At 38.7% G+C, this 22719-nt stretch overlaps 1 protein-coding gene across 1 annotated transcript in view; it reads left to right on the top strand.

Moving 5' to 3' along the window:
* The window catches only part of FRMD6 (FERM domain containing 6), a 241198-nt gene that overhangs the window by 47444 nt on the left and 171035 nt on the right, over positions 1-22719 (top strand). The window lies entirely within an intron of this gene.

Genomic DNA, 22719 nt, shown 5'->3' on the forward strand with positions numbered 1-22719 from the left:
CTTTCAGACTTAAATTGAAATAATAATATATAAAAAATTCTTTACTTGCGAGCCAAGAAAGACTTTGTAGTCAGACCCATATAGGTGATGAAAGGGAATTACTCTGGGTAACAGCTTATCAGCTGTTATAATTTAATTTTCCATATTATGGGAATATTTGGTACTAATGCACACACATAAACACACACACACAAACAGTATGGTGAAATCCATGGTTTTACTCAATATTTTTAATGGGCTCAAAACCCATGCACAAATTTCCTGAAAGCCTCTTGGAAAGGCTCATAGTAAGATTAAGAAATGCTGTAACACTTGAATTAGGACAGGGTTTAGGACTGAAGCATACTGATAAATCACCCTTAATTGGTGCTCCATTTTTTTAAAATCATTTCTTCAATTTTCGTTAACATTCCCAGACATACTAGACATAGAAAGATTATCTTCAAAACATTCTGTAGTAGAAGAGCTTGGTGACTGTTACTCAGTGGTAATACAAATGTCATTTTTATTATAGATTCTTGCTCTTTATCCATAAAACATAGAAAATTCAAATGCTCTTTAAATAGTCCCACTAAATATAATTTATCTAATGTAAGTGCTATTTGAAATACTTTTGTATTCCCATATGCTTTTCTCAAACAGATAGTGAAAATCTGCCCCATGATTAGAAAGGGAGATTGAATGTGGGCCCTGGAGCAGGATGAACCTGGATTTACAAACTGCTGGGTTTGGATAAGCTGCATAGTGCCTGTGATTCTGGTTCCTCCAGTGTTGTATTGGAGTCTATTAAACTGGCTGCCAAGGTCTAATTGCTGTATGTAAGAATTTTTCAAGCCAGTGTTTAAACCGTTGGCTGCTTGAAATCAGCTATAGAGGGAGTATTTATACCACAGAAACTGGCGAACTCTTTCAGTCCGTGTTCCCTCCCTAAATTAGGTTCCTAGACCCAATTCTAACTCTGTGTGTGTGTGTGTGTGTGTGTGTTGGGGGAGACAGTGTGTCATTTCCCTCACATCAGTAAGCAAGCTTGGGTCATCGGTTGGGTGTCCTACATTTCAACTTGATTCTGATACTATCTACCGGAGATAGCATCAGATTCCTCAGGTTTAGTCCTATGAGACTGCCTGCCCCCCACTTCTTATTGACTGGCTTCATCAGGGGTTCCCAAGACTCCCTACTCGGGTTTGATTAATTTGTTAGAGTGGCTCACAAAACCCACTTACTTGCTGGATTACTTATATTACTTACTGGATATCCAGTTTATTATACAGGCTGTAATTTAGGAACAGTGGGATGGAATTGATGCCTAGGGCAAGGTATGTGGGGAGGGGTGTAGAACTCCCGTACCAGGAAGCACATCATTCTCTCCATATCGCCATGTGTCCACTGTCTTGGAAGCTCGCTGGACCCACTCTTTTCAGCTTTTTATGGAGACTTCATTACAGAGCTATTGTTAATTAAATCATTGGCCATTGTGATAGATTCAACTTCCAGGCCCTCTCCCTTCCCCAGAGGTCAGGGGGATGGGACTGAGGGTTCCAAGGCTCTCTCATCAAGTGGCTGGTTCCTCTGCTGACCAGCCTTCATCCCTAGGTGATCTAGGGGCATTCCTAAGGCCGTCTCATTAACGTAACAAAAGATACCTTTATCACTCTCAGCACTTAAGAAATTCCCAGGTTTTTAGGAGCTCTGCTAGAAACAAGGATCAACACCAAATATGTATTTTATATATGTATGTCATATTCCAAATCAAACTATCACACTCCCATCCCCCAGAATTTGTTTGCTAGCATACCTCTTACTCCTAGGTAGGTTTAAGGATGAAATGAATCAATTTATGTCAGTATTTTGCATTATGCTCCCCATACAGAAAGTATTCCAGAAAGGCTGACAGTTATTATTATTATTTTTATCATCATCATAATCATTCCATTAAAAACAAGTGCAGCAACCTCTCAATTGTTTACTTATCAAATCAATCAATCAGCTATGTTCTGTGTTTTGTCTTTCGCCCCAATCTGACAACTTTACTAGTGGCACACTAGGGACTAGTCTCAGACACAGAGAAAAAAGCAGTGAAAACCTAATCAACTCATTGAAGTGCTTATTAGCATCTTCATCCTGACAAAATATTTGATGAGAGAGAAAAAAAAAGGATGAAAGTTATGAAAACAGGGAATTATATCTAAATTCAAAACATTCACCTCCACTTTTGTCTTCCTTGAGACAGCTTATTAAATTTCACTATTAAGTAGCATTGAACAATTTTTAACACTTGGTCAAAAAATCTGATAATTCTGGATTTCTGTAACAAATCATAGAATTCTTGATCCAAAGTATCTTAAGCTAAAGAGTGAATTATTGGCTCCAAAAGTAAAAATCCAGGAATAGGTCTGTTTTCAAACATGGCTCACGGCAGGGTTCTTACCAGTTCATAATGCTGGATTTCTATGCTTTCTACTGTGTCAGCCCCCCTCCCAGTATCCATTGGAAAGGTCTTTCCAAAATCATATTCACCAGGAAAGAGAAAACTGCTTTTCTTATAGTCCCTGTGAAACTCCTGAAGTTCACTCAGAACTGTCACATTCCTGACTCTAGTTTAAGAGCCCGAACAGACTGTACCCAATAGGGTGGAGATAATTCACCCTCCAGTTAAACTGGGGTATTATTACTCTAGGAAGATGAGGTGGAGGGGAAAAAAGGTTGGGCAACCAAAAAAAAATTGTCCACTGTATGTCATTGTCACTATAGTTGAACCAATATCAACAGCTCATATCCATAATAAGTACACTGCTTGACAATATCCGTCTCAGGCTGGGTTTCAGTCTTGCATACTTCTGATGCTATTAAAGATCTTAGTTATAAAGATGAATGGAGATAGTATCTCTGTAGGGAACAGATTTTGAGAAACCCAAGTAAGAGCGTTTAAAAGCCAATGCTAGCAAAAATTTTTATAACACTACCTGTTAGATTTCAAATGAACAGTTCAGATAATAGAGGAATCTTCCTAATATGCTCTTAGTGCCTTCCTTGTTAACTAAGAACCAGAGTCCCTCGATTCTGAGAGGGCTTGACAGCAGTAACATAGTGAAAATTGAGGGAGATAAAAACTTTGGGTGTTCTGTAATGGAAAAAGCCGTGGGCATGCAGAAATTCCACAGAGTGTTTGGCTGTCAATTAGTTTGAGAATTTCATTCTAGGAAAGTAAGTTGTAACTCTCGTGTTATGGAGAAGTTTAAATATTTATACCAAGGGGTGAAAAAAAGAAAAGAAAGAAAGAAAAGCACAAAACCCTCTACCCCCAGAGCACCCACCACTGACAGGTTACATAATTCTGAGATCCAAGGTAATATATGGGTCTCTGCATCATGGTCTCTGCTGGGAAGTTGATGTTTCTGTTCCTCTTGGCTGCAAGTTTGCTCAGCTTGCGCCTGATGTCATCCTGATTCCTAACTCTTCCTTGAAGCCACAGGCTATAATGAATGAGTCACGGAGGTTAACAGGCAGCCCTTTCTGGTTTATATCGTATGCACATCCTGTAATAGTCCTGGAGTGGCATTCCATGATTCATATCCTAGCCTGGTGTGCCCTAACCAAATGCATCTTCTGGCGATGAACATTAAGAGCCCCACAGTGCACATTAGTATGGAGCAATTTAAGTAAACCATTTTTTTCCTACCCTCTGAGAACTTTCTTATGGTGTCCTACTCAAATATGATTTGTTTTTAATCATTGTGATGCTCAGCTTTACCTTCATCATTAAATATGATGTAATAATCTTGGGACTGTGCCAAGGAAACACCAACTATAAGGAGAGTTTCTTTGACCCCAGAAAGGCACATCTGGAAGCATTTTGGAGTGTGGGCATATTTCCCAAAGATTTTGAGATTGGATTGCTCTTGGTGTGACCCTGAAAAAATATATCAGGTCTTTGGTAATTGAACAAAACTGTGTCCCAGCCCGGGCTTTGTAAACAGTGTTATGTAATATTCATCTTGGAATACACAGGATGTTAATGAGGTATTACTATGAAATAATCTTTTACTAAAAAAATGCATGCCTAGCATCAAATAGTGGAGCTCATTACCACTTTCTTTTCTCCTAAGAAAGAATGATACCCAAAGATTTCTGGATCTTAGAAAGAAAGGAATTCCTATTATTTGCAAAAGCAGCATTAGGACAGTATGGCTACAGCACCAAAGGACAAGTGTCACTTAAAATGTGGCAAAATTAAAAAGAGGCATTGCCAGAAAAAAAATGGAAGTGCTCATGATTGCTAAGCCCTATAAGTAATGTAAACATATCTGGCATCTGTCCCCATTTTTTTCCTGGGCCCTTTTAAATGAAAGAGTCGTAATTCATTCTTAATCACCCACTAGGTGTTAGGTACCCTGTGGCTGGTAGCCATCAAAATTAATTGCAGGTGCCTCTGCGGGGCTTCAGTATAAGGCAATCATGATCATGATGAATTCCTAACACGCTCTGCCGACTTAGGGTAATTAACTCTGGGTCCCTCCCCTTGTTCTGAAGTGCGTCTAGTTCTCAGTGGATTTCTGAAGCTACATTTTGCCTTTTTTGAGAGAAAATAGAAAAAAAATAGAAAAAAAAGATGAACCCTACTCAATTTTTGGCTCGGGGAAGTGTGGGGGAAGGTAGGGGCGGTACAAGTTAGAGCCTAAAACACTGCTGTAAAGATGTTTCCCTGAAGCAGGAAAAGAAAGTGAATTTGGTCATGGTATATTTACCCTTGACTTTATGAAAATTGACTCCTTCTGGTGTTCAAAAGTCCAGACTTCAATGTCATCTTGATTCACTATTAAACCTTGGCTTTCAAAGTGTGATCTGAGGGCTGGCACCATAAGCATTACCTGGAAGCTAATTAGAAATGGAGAATCTGGCCACCCTGACTTGAATCAGAATCTGCAGTTGAACAAGAACCCTAGGTGACTTGTATTGACATTGACATTGAGAACCACTGATGTAATGCATGCTTGTGGTATTTAACTCATTTAAAGAGCTTACTGTTGTATCTAGGAGGTGTGATTGGCAAGCAGACCCAGAGGAAATGGGTGCTTTGGAGCCGGGGCAATCCCCCTCCCCCCCGCACGGTCTTTGAATTCCCAGCACATAGCTCATATATTGAGATGGATGACTGATTGGGTAGATGGGTTAGTGGATGGGTGGAAGACTGCCTGAATGGATAGACTTATGGACAGATGGAAGGATGGATAGATGAAAAGCATAATACTCCCTCCAAAACAATCTTGAAAGAAAAAGTGAGTATAAAAAAATCAAAGCAAAATTTGGCTTTCCTTATTATTTAGGAAAGGCTTGCTTGAAATTACAACTACAATATAGTATAACTTGTCAGGCCAAAAAAGTCTTGTATTAGGAATTGATTGAACATTTCTAGGCCTCCATCAATCTAGGAAGCCAGGTTTGGTGTGTGGAAGGGTGTCTTCCAGCAAAGAACCTTATCCCTTCCCTGAACTCATTTGATGCTCTGCATTTGTGCCCTCTATGGCTATGTTCCTTTTTACTGGCTATGCCCCACCTCCACAGCTAGAGTATAACCCTTTTAGAGACAAGAACGGTGCCTTCAACATTGACCACCCCTTGCACCCAGCACACATCTGCTGACCTGAACCACCACCATCATGGTGCTTGCACCATGTCTACTAATGAGAAGAGCCCTGTGATAACATGAAGGCCTTCACTCAAAGAGGACCAACCTCTCCTCCTTTTCTCATCCTTAAATTCACCTGGTCACCAGTACCTTTTCCTTTGGAAGCAGGGATTATGTTCTTTTAAATTGGTTCATTTTCTTTCAAAAAATTGTTGGATGTTACAGCCAGCAAAATGGTAGAAACAGTAGGTCGCTTATTTTTCTCTGACACGGGAGCAAAGTGGCAGTTGTATCTGTGTGTCAGTGCTGCCCTAGGCAAGCGTTCTCTCTGAGTTGCATTGCCAGTGCTGGCCTCAGCAAAGAGCAGCTGAGGAGGAGGCAGAAGGGATCCTGAGACAGTGCTTCATGATGTGGGGGTAGAAGCAGGGTTGTAGAGTAGATGGAAGAAGCACTGGACTTGAAATTAGAAAACCTGGGTTTGAACTTCAACTCTCCCATTTACCACTCATATGACCTTGGGCAGTTTTCATAATGTCTACAAAAGCACATGATACGGCAGGCCATGCTCACCAAAGGCTCATGGGCTCTGCCTCTCTGAGCTTCAGTTTCCTCACTGTGATGCATATGGTGTCTCTTTAGTACTGGGCATGTTGAACATGCATAATGGATGCTTTGAATTCCTGTCCTTTATGCTGGTCCTTGGTGTCACTCGCTATTTGGCATCCTGTACTGGCCCTCCTTGGAGTTACGTGTTCTGTCGGATGACTTTCATTTGCCCATCATTAAAATGGTCTGAAATCATGGACTATCAAGCAGACCTTCCAACACCCAGAGTAGTTTCTCCCTCACCCTCTACCCCCACCACTGCTCCATCCCTGGTTTATCCCAGCACCAGTATCTAGATCCACACCTTGCCTCCTCCCAACTTAGAAATGTGTCCAATTCACCACAGCTAACTGACCTGTAGACAAATCTCAGAACCAGGAGGCATTATTCTTAGGGTAACTATTCTCCAAACTTTGAAGCAAATATTTTTATAAATAATTAAAAAAAACCCTCAAAACCATATCTAAGTTCATTATAGAAGAATTAAAAAAAAAATACAGGAGTTCCCTGTCATGGCACAGTGGAAATGAATCCGACTAGGAACCACGAGGTTGCAGGTTCTATCCCTGGCATCGCTCAGTGGGTTAAGGATCTGGTGTTGCCGTCAGCTGTGGTGTAGGTCGCAGACATGGCTTGGATCCAGCGTTGCTGTGGCTCTGGCTTAGGCTGGCAGCTGTAGCTCCGATTAGACCCCTAGCCTGGGAACCTCCATATGCCACGAGCGTGGCCCTAAAAAGAGACCAAAAAAAAGACAATAAATAAATTAATTAATTAATTAAAAAAATAAAAAATACAGATCATCAAAAGGAAGAAAAAGACTTTTCATAATTCTGTCACACACAGGGAACTATTATGGCATCTTGGCAATATTGAATAAGCTTTGAAATATTTATATAAATGAATGTATACTATAATATGAAAATAAATCTATTTTATATAGGTAAATACACAAATAAAGTCATATAATATAAAGTATATTGACATATATCATGTAAATATATGTTAATATACTTTGAGTATGTATGTTTAACTGTTATATAAAAACTATCAGAAACCACACTCACAAACACATACAATCTTTTTTCAATATTATTTATTTTAAAAATTATTAAAAATTTTTATACAATTTTGGAGTTCCAGTTGTAGCTCAGCAGAAATGAATCTGACTAGTATTCATGAGGATGCAAGTTTGATACCTGGCCTCGCTGAGTGGATTAAGGATCTCACGTTTCTGTGAGCTGTGTTGTAGGTCGCAGATGTGGCTCGGATCCCGTGATGCTGTGGCTGTGGTATAGGCCAGTGGCTATAGCTCCAGTTTGATCCCTAGCCTGGGAATGTCCCTATGCTGTGGGTTTGGCCCTAAAAAGACATAAAAAATTTTTTTAATACAATTTTAATGGTTGACTTCCATTTATAGTTATTACAAAGTATTGGCTATTTTCCTCATGTTGTACAATACATCCTTGAGCCTATCTTATCCCCAGTAGTAAAAAAACTTTATTTTCCCCTCTCCCTGTCTCTCTACTGGTAACTACTAGTTCCCTATATCTGTGAATCTGCTTCTTTTTTGTTATATTCACTAGTTTGTTTTGTTTTTCAGATTTCACATATAAGTGATATCATATAGTATTTGTCTTTGTCTGAGTTTTTTCACTAAGCATAAAGCCCTCCAAGTCCATCCATGTTGCTGAAAATGGCAAAATTTTCTTTTTTATAAAAGTCTGAGTAGTATTCCATTGTGTATATGTACCACATCTTTATCCATTCATCTGTTGATGGACACTTAAGTTGCTTCCATATCTTGGCACTTACAAATAATGCTTCTGTGAACATTGGGGTGCATGTATCTTTTTGAGTTAAGAGTTTTGGGTTTACTCAGACATATACCCAGAAGTGGAATTCTGGATCATATGGGAGTTCTATTTTTAGTTTTTTGAGAAACCTGCATACTTTTTTCCACAGTGGCTATACTAATTTACATTCCCACCAAGAGTGTATAAAATTTACCTTTTCTTTACATCCTTGCCAAATTTGTTATTTGTATTCTTTTTAGTGATAGCCATTCAGACAGGTGTGAAGTGATATCTCATTTTGGTTTTGATTTGCATTTCCCTGATGATTAGCAATGTTGAGGATCTTTTCATGTGCCTGTTGGCCATTTGCATTTTCTCTTTGGAAAAATGTCTACTCAGTTCCTCTGCCCATTTTTCAACCAAGTTGTTTGTTTTTGGATGTTGAGCTGTATGAGCTGTTTTTATATATTGGATATTAATTATTTATTGGTCACATCCTTTGCAAATATTTCCTCCTATTCAGTAAGTTGTCCTTTTTTTGTTGTTGATAGTTTCCTTTGCTGCACAAAATCTTTAAGTTTAATTAGATCCTTTTTGTTTATTTTTGCTTTTATTCCCTTTAATTTAGGAGACAGATCAAAAATATATTGCTGCACTTTATCGCAAAGGGCATATACACAAAAACTTAATGTACTTGGGATTTTATGACCTGCTCCTTTTTCACTTGATTATTGCTCATGATGTTATTGAATATAAATCACAGTTTAAACAAGTCAGTGCCTAGAGCATTGCTTATCCCACAGAAGTGCACAATAAATACATATGGAATAAATGAGTGAACATACCCTAATGTATAAATTTTGAGTTTTTCTCTGTTGGATTTTTTTTTAAGTGGGGTAGATTTGTTGATAAATTTTCAAGAAAGGTTTTACATGAAAGAAAAGGCCTCACTAGTCACTAAGATGGACCCCCAATAAAGGTGGGTCTTTACTAATCTATTATAATTTTTCATCCCAGAGCTACACACAGATTTAGAATTGGTATCCTGTCTGGATGAACTTAGCATTGTAAATCTAAAAACACTTTTTTTTTTTCCCTGAAATTTGGGGTTTTTAGTACAATGTTTTCAAGGATTGGGCAAACGGTTCCAAATGTGACAAGTGTTACTTGGGTTCCCTGACAATAGGCATAAACCCTAAGGCCTCTAGGGACCAGGCAGGGATTTTACATAAGAATTGACTAGACATGATACAGATGTATACTCTCTATGGTCACTCTGCCCAACTGGCGTGTCCACTCCCTTCCAGAGGGCAACCACTCCCTTCCAGAAGGCAACCACGGCTGAACCATGGCATGTACTGATAGGGGACCAAGTAGCACCAGAGCTTCTGATTTTTTCAAAAGGAGCCAAACATTTGAATATTTATGTGAAGTTCCTAATTCGAAACTCATTTAGTTTACTTTTTTTTTTAAACTACTTTCTTGAGGTCTGATTGACATATAAAACCTGTACAAAATTAATGTATACAGCTTGATGAGTTTTTTGAGAAAATACGTTTCCATGAAACCACTAGTACTGTATGCTGTAAACATACTTAAACCTCTGAAATTTTCCTCCCATCCTTTTAATTTATTATTCTTATTTATTTAAAAAAAAACTCTTAACATATGCAAGTCAAACAATATCCACTTTGGAATGTTAAACCTTGGGATTGGGTTCAGGAACTGTTTAAATTACCAGAAAGACCTCAGATATTTGAATGCCAGGTGTAAGAGGCTTCAAGAGACTGGCTGTACTTGCCCACATCAAGGGGCACAACATGTCATTCTTATAAACCAGACCTAGATTCTCAGTGGCTCCTGCAGGAAGTCATAATGGGTGGAAGGAATCCATAGATGTCAGTTCTGCAGGGCAATTACCATAGTTAACATTAGTTCGAACAGAGGAGACTGCCAACAGTTTTGACTTGGCTCAGTGCAATGGCAAGTGGACCAGAAAGAGGTCTTAATATATTGTGAATAAGCTCTTACTTCAGAAAAGATCTCTGGGATGACATTATAAAAACCCCTAGGTTCCCAGATTTACCTTCTCTTGGAGGTCTACTGGAGTTAAAACTCTACATACAGCATTTAAAAAAGGAAGCAAATGTCAAAAACAGATGAATCGCAGCCAAGTGATGGGAAATGCTATTTCAGGATAATAGCCTTAATAGCATTTGCACAATGGTCATTAAAATATATTCTTTCCTATAAATGCCCTTAACTCTGCAGGATGGAGACATGGCTTTAATCAGACCGGTTCTTAGATCCAGTTAGATCAGGATCCAAGCAGGGAATTATGCGCTGCCTGATCAACATGGGACAGAAATCCAGAACATTGTCTTTTAGAGTTAAAATGTTTTATGAAGGATATGGATAGTTATCTTTATGATTCAGCACGTGCAAGTATTAGAGTTGATTGAAGAATAGAGATTGACATAGTCACTATCCCGGAAACTTTGAATTTAATTTCAAGGGACAAAGGATCATAAATCCACAACTAAAGGAAAAGAAGCACAAGAAAGGGGCACCCCAAATAAAGTGATACTCACTGGAGTAGCCACTTTGGGGGCAGTGAGTACACGTGACTCTGCTCTCAGTCTTGAAGTAGCAGACATACTCACTAAACTACTGGGGCTCAAGCCTAATCAGGTGGCCCCTTGATGCACTGTAGTCCATGGATCCTCCTTGGGGTGTCAAGTCAGAACTAGACTGGACCTGCAAGATTGAGGAGGCCTCAGGAACTAACTTTTCAGATGTCTGAGAGATGTGAAAAGTTACTCCCTAGAAAATTTGCCTGAATGAGGACTCCTGTGGATCTTCCAGAATCACAAGAAGTACACTGAGGCAGAAAGGGTTGCCTTCCCTTAGGTATTCTCCAAAGCAAGCACTAGTTAGGATTTGTAGTGTATTCTTTCTAATCCAGCCCCTTTGTAAACCAGCCCCTCGAAAGGCCTCAGGAATCTGGACCATCCCACATGATTTGGTCCTGTACTGAGGGAGGCTCAACTGACCTTTAGTTTATTATTGGACACTTTCTTTTTGAAATGATGGCTCTGGTGATTGAATTCCTTTTTTCTTCATTTTGAGGACATCCCTCCATCTGTCAATTCTTTCAGTATACTTTTAGCGATTGCCTGCAATGTGCCAGCGGCTGTGCTAGGTGACAAGGATAGAAAAAGTAATCCAGACACATGCAATTCCTGTCTTTAGAAAGTTTGTAGTCTCGTGGAGGAGACATATTCAGTACTCCCACAGATGGTGAATAATTATAATCAGGATAAAGACTACGAATCTGACATTTCATTTGTACCTTTTTGTCACTTCCTCTCAAGCCCCACCTTTTATACAACCATTGTTGTGCCAACATATTCCAGACAGCTTTTGGCCAACTTCACAGAGGTATAATTTGACAGTGTCTGTCCTCAACCAATGGCTACTTCTTGCTTCTTGCCCTACAGCTTCTCTGATGCTGAAGTGTGAGAACTTGCTCAAAGCTCACAATTATCCAGCCTGGAGTGGGAGTTAAGTTGACACCCATGAAGACAGCTGTAATCAGTGGGAGACTAACGCTGATAAATTAATGCCTTCTCTTTTTATCCCATGGATGGGAAGTTCTAAGATGTCTTTCATAAAACTCCTCAAAATGTTCTAGCAGTATCAATTATCAGTTGTCCATCCAGTGGCCACATCAGTGATGCATACTTATACTGGCTTTTCTCCCTGTTTCATTCCCCTGCCCCCTCATTTCTGCTTTCTAAGATCAGACTCCAATTAAACCACCTTCATGTAAGCCTTTCTCAGGCCCTGCTTTCAAGGTTAAGACATGTTTTGAAGAAGTATAATGACTCTGAGATTGTGTGTGTGTGTATGTGTGTGTATACACCCATGAGAACACACACATACACACATACACACATCAAGGGAACCTAACTGAATCTGGAATATAAGGGAATATAATAATGCTTTCCCTGCTCTATTCATACACATTTTTAATTGCCTACTCAATAGTCATCTTCTTTCCTGCTAATAGAATCTTGAGGAGTTCCCATCGTGGCGCAGTGGTTAACGAATCCGACTAGGAACCATGAGGTTGCGGATTCGGTCCCTGCCCTTGCTCAGTGGGTTAACGATCCGGCGTTGCCGTGAGCTGTGGTGTAGGTCGCAGACGCGGCTCGGATCCTGCGTTGCTGTGGCTCTGGCGTATGTTGGTGTCAACAGCTCCGATTAGACCCCTAGTCTGGGAACCTCCATATGCCGCAGGAGCGGCCCAACAAATGGCAAAAGACAAAAAAAAAAAAAAAAAAAAGAATCTTGATTTTACTCATATATTTACCCCTTCCCCACCCAGGGAAGCTCAAAGATATACTCTATTTGGTCTAAACCAATTATGGTAATCCCATGTAAATGACCAATGGTGGATCTAGAGATGAACTTGTGACCCTGTTTGGGCCTGCGAAATACAAGAAGTCTGCTGAGGGCTTCTGGAAAATTTTCTCTTTTACTCCAAAGACAGCAAGTAGATGCTTTCTGTATCTATATATGACACCAAGACCAGTGTCAAACATCTGGGGTGTTGAGGGTATCTAGACCAAAATAGCATGGCAGAAAGTTGAGAAGATCTTGGATTTTTGATGTGTTATTGCATCACTTGAACTAGCTAACAATTTCCTTATTGTTTTAGCTATTTTAAGCTGAGTTTTATGTTAGTAAAGAAAGATTACCTTTCCTATGGGGTGTATACCTGACGCTACAGCCGAAAACATCAGAATTGAAACACCTGTCTAAAGATAGGAGAATGGATCACATTTTCATTAGGGATATCTACTAACTACTTCTAAGAGATAAAAAATCTCTGAAGGATACCATTTTCCTGGTGGCTCTTTCTGATGCTGCTTTGGCCATGAAGGAGTTGATGTTAATGAACAGCTAAGAGAAGAAAAGGTTTGAGGTTTACCAAGAGGAAGAGGGGCAGGGCATGAGTCAAAAAGGAGAGGTCAGACTACTTCCACCTGAGCATCTAAATGGCCCCCATTAATAACCCATTAGCAGCAAGCACACCTAGTGCCCAGATATTGGTTTCTAAGACCATTCTGCAATAAAAGGAATCAGGAATCCTTGGAAAAAATGAATAATTCAAGGGTTGGGGTAAAAATATGCAAGATGCATCTAGGCATCTTATAAACCCAGAAAGTAAGAACGTCTTGAACAAAACAAAACAGAAGAACTTACAATGATATGGATAGTTCAGAAAAACAAAGGAGCTAATTGAAAGAGTTCCCAAGGACCAAAGCTGGTACAATTTGACAAAAAAAATAAGTGGTATTTAAATTATAACCCAAAATAGAAAATAATTATCCATGAATCCATACTGAGCTAAATGTGTGATTGAATAAATAAAAAGGAGGAGAGAACAATTTCCATGCTGCAAAAGTCCATGCAGTTTATGTAAACACTCCAGCCTCAAGGAGGTAGAGCATAACTCCCCATCCCTTAAATGGGGGCTCTGCATGGTTACTGCCTTCCAAAGGGTACCATATGAAAAAGGGAAAAAAGGGTAATATTACCATGGAGAAACTTTACACTCACTACCTCAGCCAAGTGATCAAGATAACACCAACAGTGATGCTCTGTTGATATTGTTTATCCTTGATATGATGGGATGAAAATGGCACCATATTTATGTTGTCTTCCCCCAAACCTATGACCATAGGCTAAGCATGAGATAAACACCAGACAAAACCCAATAAAGGGGCATTCTGCAAAATAACTGTCAAGGTCATTAGAAACAAGGAAAGTCTAAGAAACTGTCAAAGCCAAAAGGAGCCTAAGGAGATATGACAACTAAATGTAATGTGTTATCTAGGATGAGATCCTGGAGCAGGAAAAGGACATTAAGTAAAAAATTAAGGAAATCTGAATGAAGTATGGATTTTAGTTAATAGTAATATATTAATATTAGTTCCTTAATTGTGATAAATATACCATACTAATATAAGATGTTAACAGTAGGGGAAACCAGGCAGAGAGTATGTAGAAAGTCTCTGTATTATTCTCACAATTTTTCTGTCAATCTAAAGGTATTCTAAAAAATAATTTAAAAAAATAGCACTCTGGGCTGCACTAGAAAACACTAACACTTAATATTCCACATACTGTGAACTCTTCTCTCTAGTGCAAGATTACTTTTTTTTTAATTTTTTTTTTTTTTTACTTTATAGTTGATTTACAGTGTTCTGTCAAGATTTCTCAAGTAACTTTCTTGGTTAAAAGTGCAGTGATGTGAAAACTTAGGCATCATTTTACCTAAGGGCTACCAGATGGCTGTCATCTGGCAAAGGCATATCCCCTTGACTTTCTAGTTGAATATATCATCTTTAGATACATGTAGGTGAGAATTTAACTTCCAAAGAAGAGTTGTACTGATTATGTCTATCTTAATAATGTGATAAGTTTAATAGTTTCAAGTGATAACAATTAGTGCACATCATAAATATACAACTTAAGATAGTTCACAACAAATTTAAACCAAATTTTATGCTCTGTTTTTCATTCAACAAGTAAACAATGCTCACCTACTATGTGCCACACAATACTAATATATACACATATGTAACTACTTATATATAGTATATGTGTATATAAATCTATAAATATTTAATTATATTATTATGTATGATTTTATTATACATAAATATATAAACATACATATATTTTATATATATTTAAATCATATGCCTTGATTCTTATAACTAGGTTGTGCAGTCATTGCCTTTGGAACTGATTAATTCCAAACACTTAAAAATTGTAGATTTAATTGCATACTGATGTGATCTTCCCCTGGCTATAAAGGTAACTGATAAATTATAGTTGTATATTAAAATAGAGAGAGTACTCTTGAAGTTGCTTTTAACATAATCACATGCTGAGTTCAGTTTACTTCCAATGTAAGGTCCAAAATTCTTTGGATGATTTGTTCAAAGGTTGGAACAAGTATGCAAAGGCACTTAATCACCCCCTGCCTTCTGATATAGTCATTTGTACCTACCTCAGCTACTCATAAGCTCCTTCTAAGCCAGGAATAAACATAATCTGCCTTTGTATCTTCCACATAACTACCACAGTGTCTTACATATTGCAGATGTTCCATATGTTTCAGTGAATGAATTAAACAAAATTTACCTTTCTGTTCCTATGACTTAGCAGGATACTTGATGGGAAATCATAGCAAACTCAGAATGTACCATCTTGGAGTTCCCATTGCAGCTCATTGGGCTACAAACCTGACTAATATCCATGAGGATGTGGCTTTGATCCCTGGCCTTGCCCGGTAGGTGTTGCTGTGAGCTGTGGTGTAGGTCATAGATGAGTCGTGGATCCCGCATTGCTATGGCTGTGATGTAAGCCAGCAGTGGCAGTTCCTATTCAACCCTTAACCTGGGAACTTCTATATGCTGCAGGTACACCCCCCCCACCAAAAAAAAAGGAATACACCATCTTGATTACCTCTTCTTGTTCACAAGCATTAATGGTAAAATTTAGGAAGCTATTGTTTGCTTGGTGTGACAGATTGATGTATCTTAATGCATTGTACATTATATCTTTTAATGTACATTATTCACTTTTCATGTCAATCACTGAAAATTAAAAGGTCTTAACAAGTGTCAAAACATTTCATAGCACCAGTTTACTTTGCAGGATTTTATATCATGAATTGTTGAGATCCTTAATAATCAGAGTCAAACCTGAAGCTCTGAAATTTGCTCTGTGGTGATATTTGCTTAATTGCTTAACTAGATGGAGACTCAGTCAAGCTTGTGTTTCTCAGCAACTCTTATTTTTGTTCCTATTGTGCAATTAGACCAAATCCTTTTGTGGCAAGACTTCTCTTCCAAAGGAGAGTTAGTCCCTAATTATGTTCACATTTCCCAATTCATACTTCCTCTGATTGTTAGGAGGGTTAATGTGCATCTTGTATGTGGCATAGTAAGGTCTCATTTATCATTGGAGAGTGAGGCCCCTCCCTGTTTCTGTCCTATGCTGCTCTAGCCCCTTCTCCACCCTCTTCATTGCTCCACAGGGCTTCAGCTAAAACATCTACATAAGGGGCTCCCAAACCTAGATCTAGATCTCTCACCTTTATCCTAAACTCCAGATGCCTGCATTTCTACACTCTCACATTTCGCTTTTGGAAGGACCATATTATTTTCTCCCAGCATTTAGCAGGATATCTTGCGTACAATAAGGAAGGTAATAAATAAGCAAATGAATACATGAATGTATGATATGGAAAATAAATAAATGAACATATAATACGGAAAACTGAAGCTTTCTCATTTGCTAACAATTTTAGCCATTTTAAATCGGAAACCTTCAAAAATGTCCTAATTCCATGCCTTTTTCAACAAAAAAATACTAAAAATAATTTTACCCTTTTTTTCTTAACTTAGAGATCACTATTGTGAATATGTATGTTGCTGTAATGTACCAGAACACAGTAGCCCTTAGGTGTTATTAATCATTTGAGAGAATTTGCACCACCTCCAAGGGGATCCCTTTGTCTGCCTCTTCTATTCTTTACTCTTAGGACATCAGCCATCATCCCTTGCTGCCACCTGTGTCTGTGCCTCCAGTATCCATATCCAATCCACTTGACCCACCACTGCACTTCTCCTTGCCAAATTTTATGATTTAAATTGCTCTGAGTTAAGAAACCCAGTAATAGCTAAGTTTTTAGACACTTCTAAAGCAAAAGTAAACAAGCTCAAAGCAAGGCTCTGAGGAGTTGTTTTATTAGAACAGTGCATGGATTTGTTTATATCAGTTTTGCCCACGCTGCAGCATTTTTTTTTTTTGGCCCCATTTCTCAGCTTAATGGTGTTCTGGATAAGTCACGTTGCTAGATAAGATACTGTTGCATATAAATACGGCTTAGCAAGCAGTACTTCACTTGGTTTGGGGTCTACTCTTTGACCCTAGAGAAGATGCCAACACTCACTTGGAAAAGAAATAAGATATGTAAATTCACTGAGAAAATATCATTTATTCCTTCTATCTTTTTCTGTTTATAGGTTATGATTTTTGCCTCCTTCTGCAAGACTTCAACAGTCATTTTTTTTTAGCGTCTGTCCAAGTGTGGTCCTCAGACCAACTGCATCGGAAAAACTTGTGTCGTACATTATTGTGTAGATTCTTAGTCCTGACCAGTCCATTCAGAATCACTTGGTAGTGGGTTCCAGGTATTTGCTTTAAAACAAACAAACAACAACAACAAAAAACAGAGAACAAGACAAGTTCCCCTGGTGATCGATTCTCTGGATGTACTAGGGTTTACCTGTTGAGCTATTGTCTCCTCAGCAGGCTTCAAGATTCTCCCCCACCAACCTTCCTCTTACCACTGTGTTTTCTTTTCCTGTTTCATACATTTTGCTTATCTACTTTATCTTGAATTTTCTGCTCTCCAGACCCTCCGGCTTCAGTACCCTCAAATATCTTCTGTTGAACATTCTCTCCTTCATTAATCTCTTTCTAATCAAGAATAAATGAGGTGACCACTTTCTTTCTGTGCATAGAATTCCTGCCATCTGCTTGACCACCTTCCTGAACCTGCATGTGTAAATGGATTACATTAAATATTGGAAACATTTTTTCTGCATGTTTTTAAGAAGTGAGTTTAAGTGATTTGTGTTCATAGGTAGAAGGAACCAGGCTTATCTATAGTCTTTTCACTGTAAAAAATAATTTATAATTTTCCTGTCTGCTCCCCTGTATACACTTCTGCTAGTCATTTGTCTTTATATTTTGAAGTTATCTTATTTTAGGACTGTGTTTTATAATCCTTTTATATCTCAAATTATAATGGACAGTAGCAATCTGCCATATAGTTATCAACATGGGATAAATACATGCTAATCTATATTTTGCATTATGGTTTTCTATATCCTAATCTATACTTGAGAAAGCAGAAACTCACCTATTACAATGAAATGGGAATAACCCAACACAAAACTAAGTGTAATACTGTACGTAGTTTTAAATATTCTCTGATAAGAAACTCTTAAAACTTTCATGTTAGTGTCCCATATATTTGCATAGCAAACTACATACTGAATGGAGCAGTAATAGTTAGAAATGTAGTAATATTCATGGGGTAGGCAACAGTATGTTAGAACCAACATGGGAGAGAGTTTAAACTCTGCTGGGCTTCGTGTGATGGTCAAGTGGGCAGGTGATCTCCAGTGAATCCTACAGTTTTGCCTTGATCCCTCTTTTCTTTAGGTATCCAGAGTCCTCCAAAAGGAACTCTCCTACCCTGACTTGTCCTCCCGTGAATTTCTCCAAATTCCAAATACTCTTGGTCCCTCCTCCATACAAGCTTCCAACCCATCATGTTGATTTTAGGGAGAAATGATGTTTGCATTTTCAAAAACAAAGTGTATTGAATGAAATTTTGGATTGTTGACTTCTATGAAGATCATATTCTTCAGCACATTTCCCTCCCATCAGAAAACTCTGAGTTAGCAACTTGCCATCCCACTTGGAAATGTCACAGTTTGAGGGAAAATTGAACTAAATTGGGTACAGAATATCTGCCCTCTGAATCTAGATAACCCCTTTCAGATGCAGTCCTTCTGCAAGAGCCATTTCCACCAGCTGCACTTCAAGGGTGAGTCCAGAAGACTCTGATGAATCTAGCTAGTCATTGCATGAGTCCAAAAGGAAGAAATTAATGTGACTGCAATCCTTTTATATAAATGACAGCATCAATTTCTCAGGCTATCAATATGGTTTTTCTCTTGTAGCCTCTAACCCTAACCCTATTACAAAGAAGGCTGTTTAATCATTGAGGGCTAGATTATGGAATTGAGTGAAAGTAAACAATTCAATCTGAAGGTCTCTTCAACATTGGAATGGGCCTCCTTTGTACTAAAGCCTGATGTAGCCCAGAGCTAGGAATGTGTTGTAAACCACCAGTGCTTAGAGAGCAGGAAAAAATTACCTTCTATAGACAACAGAGTCTGAAGCTGTGAATCATACGTTTAAAGTAACAGAGCTGTAGGCAATAGCTGTAGACTTGTAAAGAAAGATAATGTTAAATTTCACAATAGTCTTGGGTATTTTTTTAATGACTTCAACCTAACATTGACCTGCTGAGCTTCAGAAGAATGGTCTTGAATCTAAGAGTATTCACTTCCCAGGAAGGAAGGTTTCCATGTTAATGGATAAGCCAACTTCATTTAGTGAAAATGAGGGTCAAATATTTCTGAATAATGCCTATGATACTTTCAGGCTGCTTTAATTGAGATTTTTCAGTATCGTGACCCAGTGAAAATAATGTGGAAGAAATCTGTTTAAACTCATTTTAACCTTATCCTAATTAAAAAAAAAAATCAGTTATTCAGTTAATCTCCCCCAGGGAAATCTGATCTTTAAAAAGATCCCGGTATTAAACCATTTAATAAAACTATGTTTCTAGCGTTGCCAATTCACTTTACTTTCCTATTCTGTTGAATCTGACCACAATCAAAAATTTCCACTTTGTTCTATTTTATCAGCCAGGGCCCAGGTCTGGCACCAGTCTCTCCTTCAATTTCAAGGTAAGCTGAGAAATGACAGTTTGAGAAGCATAGACCACTGCAAAGTAAATATCCATCACTCACTCCCATATCTCTCTCCTGCTCCATTCCTACATCCGTGATCTAAAAATGAGTATCTCGATTTCTTGATCAGAATGTTAAGTATTAACCAGAGATTGCCTGGATCTGGGGGCTAATACAAATAGGACAGGAGATTGGTTCTAGGTCTCAGCCAGGTAGACAAACACATCTCTGTCCAGGCATCATGCATGTGCCATTCATCAGATAGTGGAAGGTGGCAGGAGCATTGTTCAGGCCACATGACATGCTGGGATCTTCAAGCTGGTCCAGGTATATATACTACAATCTGGAGACATAATCTGATGAAAACCCTGGTGCCGACATAGTTCAGAATAAGTAGAAGTGCAAGTCAGTTTTGCATGGTGACTGCGTGAGTCCCCTGAAGTATTAGCCTAGATGAAGCTTATTCACTTTACTTTGTATAAAAGATCACTCAAATTATCCTCTCTCTCTCTCCCCTCAACCTAAGTGCAATTTCTGTGCAGTGACTAAGTCACACTGGCTTGGGAATACATAACACAAGGAACATTGGATTCTGTACAGGCTTTCTCCAGCATAAGATTTTATGACCTGAATTGAATTAAACATGGTAAATTAATTAAGAAATGTAATTTGCAGAGTTTCTGCTGTGGCACAGTGGGTTGAGGATCCGGCATTGCTGCAACTGTGGCATAGGTCACAGCTGCAGCTCAGATTCAATCTCTGGCTCAGGAACTTCCATATGCATTGAGTTCAGAGTGCAACCAAAAAAAAAAAAAAAAAAAGAAAGAAAGAAAGAAAAAAAAGAAACGCAATTTGCATTATGTGATTATGGGTTATTCTGGTTACTATGCAGCATTACAAACAACCCCAAAACTCGATGGCATAAAATAACCATTTATTGCACTCTTGGATTCTTTGATTCGGGAATTCAGATAGGACACAGGATAGTGTGACTCTTTCTACAATGTCTGGAAACTGAGCTAGGGAGACTCAAGAGCTGGGCATAACTTGATGACTAGGGGCTGAAAATGATCCTGAGGCTTCTTTCTGGCACATCTAGTAGCTGATGTTGACTGGGGGCTGGGAGTTCAGGGGGGCTGCTGACTGAAGTGCCAATGAGTAGCCCCCGCAGCATGACAGTTTCACAATCGCCAGACTTCTGACATGGTGGCAAGTTCCTCAAGAGAGCCCAGAGGAAGCTGCATGGCCTTTTCTAATATAGTTTCTATAGCACCTCTTCCTCAGGAATGAGATTATTACTTAGAGCCCATGCTCAAGGGGCAGGGCAGCATCAAAGACCCCTACCTCTCACTGGTTACAGAAATTTAGATGTGTTTTAATATGTCTTAAAATCACTTCATTCATATAAATCATAACTCTTAAGAAATAGAGTCCTAGTAGAAAAAAACTATAGTAGTTGCAATACAAACAATACAACCAAACATGTTTTTTAGTAATGATAGGAGATAAGGAAGATGAAGGTGAGGAAAGTCAATACTAATACCGACGGCCACTGAAAATTCTTGAGAAATCAAGCTTGGACAAGTCCAAATTTGTTCACCGATTTAAGGTTTTATAGCTATACACTTAGATATATTTTAAAGCAGCTCTGCTTTCAGAATTCCTGCAAGATAAATAATAGTTCTAAGTCATAAACTTCCTAGGTTCACATTGCCTTTACCTCTTGAAAACCACTGTTTTAGGAACAGACTTTTAAACTTTGGATTGTGGAAACTTTCTTCTCAGGAGGCACCTGTATACAGATTGCATTTATTCTAGCTCTTTCGACTGTTTGTACTACTTACTCTGTGTTACTTCACACTCCACTTTCTGGAAATGAGAAAGGCCCTCATTTCTCTCCAAGCCTTATTTGGTCATGTTCAAGGTTTACACTCCACTTTATTGAGTCTGTCTCTGCACTGTGCTCATATTTGTCATCACTTTTAAACATTTAAATTCCTCCATCCGGATAGTCTCCTCATCAGAGCGAGGGAAACTGCATTCGTGTTGGGGTCTTTGATCTTTGAGGCACGACATGATTTCAGTTTGTCTCAGTTCCTCTGTCTCCTTTCTGCAATAATGAATTTGGGAAGAAACCTGTAACCTTGTTTTAGACAAAGATCGCTTTCTTATGGTTTGCAAATGATGAGATGAAAAAGAAGTTGGTCCCTGTGAGAAGAGAGGAGGTAAAATGGAGCGACCAGCAGGGACCCAAGGAGATTAAGTGGCTTCCGTTTTGTGCAGAGAGCTCTGGGATCCGAGAGAAAGCTGACCAAGGAAGGACAACTCCAACAGAGATATTCTGGATGCTGTAGTTCAGAACAATAGGTGGTTTAAAGGATATAATTAACAACCTTCTTCCGAAGAGCAGAACAACAGCCTTAGAAAAAGGGGTCAAGGGCCCTTTTTAAAAGGCCTTAGGGCAACCACCTTCTTCCAAGTAGAAAGGAAAGCAAATGTTTAAATAAGCAGTTTACCTCCTAGTTACAGAATGACTTCACTTACATGTAGGAGTTTGCATTTGCTAAAATCAAGTACCACCCTGTCACTTACAGAAACAAGCTGATCAACATGTGCGATATTTTCAAATTAAGAATCTAGGGAATCTCATACTGAGTGAAATGAGCCAGAAAGACAAAGACAAATACCATATGATATCACTTACAACTGGAATATAATATCCAGCACAAATGAACATCTCCTCAGAAAAGAAAATCATGGACTTGGAGAAAAGACTTGTGGCTGCCTGATGGGAGGGGGAGGGAGTGGGAGGGAACGGGAGCTTGGGCTTATCAGACGCAATTTAGAATAGATTTACAAGGAGATCCTGCTGAATAGCATTGAGAACTTTGTCTAGATACTCATGTTGCAACAAAAGAAAGGCTGGGGGGAAAATGTAATTGTAATGTATACATGTAAGGATAACCTGCCCCCCTTGCTGTACATTGGGAAAATTAAAAAAAAAAAAAAATTAAAAAAAAAAAGAATCTAGGGAAAATATGTGTACATGTCCCCT

The sequence above is a fragment of the Sus scrofa genome, chromosome 1, assembly GCF_054392235.1.
Source record: "Sus scrofa isolate SSC_HxYL_T2T_F1_AM1 chromosome 1, Sscrofa_HxYL_maternal_Yorkshire_Landrace_v2.0, whole genome shotgun sequence".
NCBI lineage: Eukaryota > Metazoa > Chordata > Mammalia > Artiodactyla > Suidae > Sus > Sus scrofa.